This window comes from Heptranchias perlo, unplaced genomic scaffold, assembly GCF_035084215.1.
Source record: "Heptranchias perlo isolate sHepPer1 unplaced genomic scaffold, sHepPer1.hap1 HAP1_SCAFFOLD_1172, whole genome shotgun sequence".
Classification (NCBI taxonomy): Eukaryota; Metazoa; Chordata; class Chondrichthyes; order Hexanchiformes; family Hexanchidae; genus Heptranchias; species Heptranchias perlo.
In genome coordinates this window covers 20,773-27,500 of record NW_027138399.1, presented here as the reverse complement: position 1 = coordinate 27,500, position 6,728 = coordinate 20,773, and positions in this window count along the sequence as shown.

The window sequence follows — 6,728 nt, the reverse complement described above, 5'->3', positions numbered from 1 at the left end:
GCGTTTATTGTGGGTTGATTTTGACTTTGCCTGGCTGGTGGAATTTGTGGGAGGCAGGCAAGGGGATTGGTGTGGGTTGGTTGGCCGGAAGGGAGCTGCTTGCATTGGGGTGTTATCCTGACTTTGTTTCGCTGGTGAGAGTAGGCAGCGGCAGGCAGGCAAGCGGAATGTCGTGTGGGGTGCAGTGAGAGGTTGTAATGACGCTGCTTTGCAGCTGACCATGTGCCCTGATTTGTGACGCCCGTTTGGAGGCTGATATCTCAGGAAGGCCGAGGCCGATTTCCTCCGGGTATGGCTCGTTGCGTGCGGCAGGAGGAGGCGCAGCGTACGGTACCGAGCACTGGGAGGTGCGGTGCTGCCCGCCGGAGTGACAGCGAAAGGCTGCGCACCGCTTTCCGCCTGGTAACTCGGCGTCCGTGAGACCGACCGACTCCGCTTTATCGCCGGAGCTAGAGTGGGGCAAGGGGCACGGTTGAGTACCGGAAGGATGACGTTCGCACACGGGGAAGTCGAGTGCCGGGCCGCTGAAAGCGAGCAGGGTGCCACCGACTCTTCGGGCCCACTCGGAGGCTGATATCTCAGGAAGGCCGAGGCCGATTTCCTCCGGGTATGGCTCGTTGCGTGCGGCAGGAGGAGGCGCAGCGTACGGTACAGAGCACTGGGAGGTGCGATGCTGCCCGCCGGAGTGACAGCGAAAGGCTGCGCACCGCTTTCCGCCTGCTAACTCGGCGTCCGTGAGACCGACCGACTTCGCTTTACCGCCGGAGCTAGAGTGGGGCAAGGGGCACGGTTGGGTACCGGAACGATCACGTTCGCACACCGGGAAGTCGAGTGCCGGGTCTCGAAACGGAGCCGGGTCAGCCCAATTTAAAACGGAGAATAGAGTGCTGCCCTCTGCGGGTGAAAACCTGGAAGTACGTTGGTTAATGATTTCCAGTTCACCCCGCTTGGTCAGGCCCACTCGGAGGCGGATAACTCCGGAACGCCGAGGCCGATTTCCTCCGGGTATGGCTCGTTGCGTGCGGCAGGAGGCGGCGCAGCGTACGGTACCGAGCACTCGGAGATGCGGTGCTGCCCGCCGGAGTGACAGCGAAAGGCTGCGCACCGCTTTCCGCCTGGTAACTCGGCGTCCGTGAGACCGACCGACTCCGCTTTAGCACCGGAGCTAGAGTGGGGCAAGGGGCACCGAAGGGTACCGGAACGATCACGTTCGCATACCGGGAAGTCGAGTGCCGGGCCGCTGAAAGCGAGCAGGGTGCCACCGCTCGGGGCCCCGGTTTGTCCGTCCCACCCGGAGGCCCATATCTCCGGAAGGCACAGGCCGATTTCCTCCGGGTATGGCTCGTTGCGTGCGGCCGGACCAGGCGCAGCGGACGGTACCGAGCACTCGGAGGTCCGGCGCTGCCCGCCGGAGGTACAGCGAAAGGCTGCAAACCACTTTCCGCCGCCTCCCTCCGCGGGCGTGAGACCGACGGTCGTCGGGTTTGGTTCCGCGGCTAGAGCAGGACGAGGGGCAGCGAACGGTACTGGAAGGAACCCGGTCGCACACCGGGAAGTCGACTAGCGGGCCGCCGAAAGCGAGCTCGGGGCCCCGGTTTGTCCGTCCCACCCGGAGGCCCATATCTCCGGAAGGCACAGGCCGATTTCCACCGGGTATGGCTCGTTGTGTGCGGCCGGACCAGGCGCAGCGGACGGTACCGAGCACTCGGAGGTCGGGCGCTGCCGCCGGAGGTACAGCGAAAGGCTGCAAACCACTTTCCGCCGCCTCCCTCCGCGGGCGTGAGACCGACGGTCGTCGGGTTTAGTTCCGCGGCTAGAGCAGGACGAGGGGCAGCGAACGGTACCGGAACGAACCCGGTCGCACACCGGGAAGTCGAGTGCCGGGTCTCGAAACGGAGCCGGGTCGGCCCAGTTTAAAACGGAGAAGAGAGTGCTGCCCTCTGCGGGTGAAAACATGGAAGTACGTTGGTTAATGATTTCCAGTTCACCCCGCTTGGTCAGGCCCACTCGGAGGCGGATAACTCCGGAACGCCGAGGCCGATTTCCTGCGGGTATGGCTCGTTGCGTGCGGCAGGAGGCGGCGCAGCGTTCGGTACCGAGCACTCGGAGGTGCGGTGCTGCCCGCCGGAGTGACAGCGAAAGGCTGCGCACCGCTTTCCGCCTGCTAACTCGGCGTCCGTGAGACCGACCGACTCCGCTTTAGCACCGGAGCTAGAGTGGGGCAAGGGGCACCGAAGGGTACCGGAACGATGACGTTCGCACACCGGGAAGTCGAGTGCCGGGCCGCCGAAAGCGAGCAGGGTGCCACCGCTCGGGGCCCCGGTTTGTCCGTCCCACCCGGAGGCCCATATCTCCGGAAGACACAGGCCGATTTCCACCGGGTATGGCTCGTTGTGTGCGGCCGGACCAGGCGCAGCGGACGGTACCGAGCACTCGGAGGTCGGGCGCTGCCCGCCGGAGGTACAGCGAAAGGCTGCAAACCACTTTCCGCCGCCTCCCTCCGCGGGCGTGAGACCGACGGTCGTCGGGTTTGTTTCCGCGGCTAGAGCAGGACGAGGGGCAGCGAACGGTACCGGAAGGAACCCGGTCGCACACCGGGAAGTCGACTAGCGGGCCGCCGAAAGCGAGCACGGGGCCCCGGTTTGTCCGTCCCACCCGGAGGCCCATATCTCTGGAAGGCACAGGCCGATTTCCACCGGGTATGGCTCGTTGTGTGCGGCCGGACCAGGCGCAGCGGACGGTACCGAGCACTCGGAGGTCGGGCGCTGCCCGCCGGAGGTACAGCGAAAGGCTGCAAACCACTTTCCGCCACCTCCCTCCGCGGGCGTGAGACCGACGGTCGTCGGGTTTGTTTCCGCGGCTAGAGCAGGACGAGGGGCAGCGAACGGTACCGGAACGAACCCGGTCGCACACCGGGAAGTCGACCAGCGGGCCGCCGAAAGCGTGCTCGGGTCCCCGGTTTGTCTGTCCCACCCGGAGGCTGATATCTGAGGAAGTCCGAGGCCGATTTCCTCCGGCTAACTCGGCGGGCAATGTGTCCCCCCCCACCATCTTCGGCTGATTACCGTGGCTGGACCGGATCAAGGAGCAACGGAACCGTGCCAGAACGACGTCGGTCGGACGGCGTGAACTGATAGTGCCGAGGCCGGAAACCGAGCCGGAAATGTGCACCGATTTATTGGTCCCACTCGCAGGCCCATATCTCCGGAAGGCCGAGGCCGATTTCCTCCGGGTATGGTTCGCTGCGTGCAGCCGGAAGGGGAGCAGCGGACGGCACTGAGCAGCCGGAGGTGCGGCGCTGCCCGCCGGAGCTGCAAGCGAAAGGCTGCGCACCGCTTTCCGCTGGTTAACTCGGCAGGCCGTCAGGCCGACCGACTCCGCTTCAGCACGGGAGCTAGAGTCGGGCAAGGGGCACCGAAGGGTACCGGAAGGATCACGTTCGGACACCGGGAAGTCGAGTGCCGGGCCGCCGAAAGCGAGCTCGGGGCCCCGGTTTGTCCGTCCCACCCGGAGGCCCATATCTCGAGAAGGCACAGGCCGATTTCCTCCGGGTTTGGCTCGCTGCGTGCGGCCGGACGAGGTGCAGCGAACGGTACCGAGCACTCGGAGGTGCGGCGCTGCCCGCCGGAGGTACAGCGAAAGGCTGCAAACCGCTTTCCGCCTCCTCTCCCCTCGGGCGTGAGACCGACGGTCGTCTGGTTTGCTTCCGCGGCAAGAGCAGGACGAGGGGCACCGAGCGGTACCAGAACGAACCCGGTCGCACACCGGGATGTCGAGTGCCCGGCCCAAACCCGCTACCCCCCCCCCCACCCGAAAGCGAGCCACGGTTTGTGGATTAAAAGTGAAGCGGCAAAGATTTGTAAAACAGCGTGAAATGATGAACCAGAAGCCCAAAGTAATGGTGGGAATAAAAGTTCCGAAATGTGAAATGGTGAACCAGAAGTTGTGTGAACTGTTTAACCCAAAGTGGCAAAAATGGATTAAAAGGGGTGAAATGATCGACCGCAAAGCAGGGCAAGCATTAAACAAAAGCAGCAGCATTTTTTAAAAAGGGACAAATGGTTTACCAGAATCCCAAAAGAATGCTCAGAGACTTAAGTGCCAAAGGGGCAAATGGTTAACCAGAAGCTGGGTGAACTGCTTAACCCAAAGTGGGAAAAAGGATAAAAAAGGGGTGAACTGATCAACCAGAAGTCGACAACAATGTGCGGCGATCTAAGTCTGAAAGAGGGAAAGGTTGACCGGAAAGCAGGGAAATGATTAAACAAAAGCAGAAAAATTCAGTAAAAAGGGGCAAGTGGTGAACCAGAAGTTGGGTGAACTGCTTAACCAAAAGTGGGAAAGAGGATTAAAAGGGGAGAAATGTTGAACCAGATGTCGAAAACAATGCGCGGCGATGAAGTCTGAAAGAGGAAAAGGTTGACCGACAAAGCAGGGAAAGGATTAAACAGAAGCAGCAATATCTTTTAAAAAGGGACAAATGGTGAACCAGAATCCCAAAAGAATGCTCAGAGACTTAAGTCCCAAAGGGGCAAATGGTTAACCAGAAGCTGGGTGAACTGTTTAACCAAAAGTGGGAAAAAGGATTAAAATGTTGTGAAATGATTAACCAGAAGGCGAAAGCAAAGTGCGGCGGCGAAGTCCTAAAGGGGAAAAGGTTGACCATAAAGCAGGGAAATGATTAAACAAAAGCAGAAAAATTCAGTAAGAAGGGGCAAATGGTTAACCAGAAGTTGGGTGAACTGCTTAACCAAAAGTGGGAAAGAGGATTAAAGGGGAGAAATGTTGAACCAGATGTCGAAAACAATGCGCGGCGATGAAGTCTGAAAGAGGAATAGGTCGACCGCAAAGCAGGAAATGATTAAACAAAAGCAGAAAAATTCAGTAAAAAGGGGCAAATGGTGAACCAGAAGCTGGGTGAACTGCTTAACCAAAAGTGGGAAAAAGGATTAAAAGGGGAGAAATGTTGAACCAGATGTCGAAAAACAAGGTGCGGCGATGAAGTCTGAAAGAGGAATAGGTCGACCGCAAAGCAGGGAAGGTTTAATCAAAAGCAGCAATATCTTTTAAAAAGGGACAAATGGTGAACCAGAATCACAAAAGAATGCTCAGAGACTTAAGTCCCAAAGGGGAAATGGTTAACCAGTAGCTGGGTGAACTGTCCAACCCAAAGTGGGAAAAAGGATTAAAAGGGGTGAAATGATTAACCAGAAGGCGAAAGCAAAGTGCGGCGGCGAAGTCGTAAGGGGAAAAGGTTGACCAGAAAGCAGGGAAGCATTAAACAAAAGCGGCAACATTTTTAAAAAAGTGGCAAATGGTTAACCAGAATCCCAAAAGAATGCTCAGAGACTTAAGTCCCAAAGGGAAATGGTTAACCAGAAGCTGGGTGAACTGGTGAACCAAAAGTGGGAAAAAGGATTAAAAGGGGAGAAATGTTTAACCAGAAGGCAAAAGCAAAGTGCGGCGGCGAAGTCCAAAAGGGAAAAGGTTGACAAGAAAGCAGGGAAATGATTAAACCAAAGCGGAAAAATTCAGTATAATGGGGCAAATGGTTAACCAGAAGCTGGGTGAAATGGTTAACCGAAAGTGGCAAAAAAAGATTTAAAGGGAAAAATGATTAACCAGAAGTCGACAACAATGCGCGGCGATGAAGTCTGAAAGGGGAAAGGTTGACCACATAGCAGGGAAACGATTAAACAAAAGCGGCAACATTTTTAAAAAAGTGGCAAATGATTAACCAGAATCCCAAAAGAATGCTCAGAGACTAAGTCCCAAAGGGGAAATGGTTAACCAGAAGCTGGGGGAAATGGTTAACCAAAAGTTGCAAAAATGATTAAAAGGGGTGAAATGATTAACCAGGAGGCTAAAGCAATGTGCCGCGGTGAAGTCTGAAAGAGGGAAAGGTTGACCAGAAAGCATTAAACAAAAGCGGCAACATTTTTTAAAAATTGGCAAATGATTAACCAGAATCCCAAAAGAATGCTCAGAGACTAAGTCCCATAGGGGAAATTAAATGGTTAACCAAAAGTTGCAAAAATGATTAAAAGGGGTGAAATGATTAACCAGAATTCGAAAATAATGTGCGGCGATGAAGTCCTAAAGGGGAAAAGTTTGACCACAAAGCAGGGAAAGCATTAAACAAAAGCGGCAACATTTTTTAAAAATTGGCAAATGATTAACCAGAATCCCAAAAGAATGCTCAGAGACTAAGTCCCAAAGGGGAAATGGTTAACCAGAAGCTGGGGAAATGGTTAACCAAAAGTTGCAAAAATGATTAAAAGGGGTGAAATGATTAACCAGGAGGCTAAAGCAATGTGCCGCGGTGAAGTCTGAAAGAGGGAAAGGTTGACCAGAAAGCATTAAACAAAAGCGGCAACATTTTTTAAAAATTGGCAAATGATTAACCAGAATCCCAAAAGAATGCTCAGAGACTAAGTCCCCAAAGGGGAAATGGTTAACCAGAAGCTGGGGGAAATGGTTAACCAAAAGTTGCAAAAATGATTAAAAGGGGTGAAATGATTAACCAGGAGGCTAAAGCAATGTGCCGCGGTGAAGTCTGAAAGAGGGAAAGGTTGACCAGAAAGCATTAAACAAAAGCGGCAACATTTTTAAAAAAGTGGCAAATGATTAACCAGAATCCCAAAAGAATGCTCAGAGACTGAGTCCCAAAGGGGAAATGGTTAACCAGAAGCTGGGGGAAATGGTTAACCAAAAGTTGCAAAAATGAT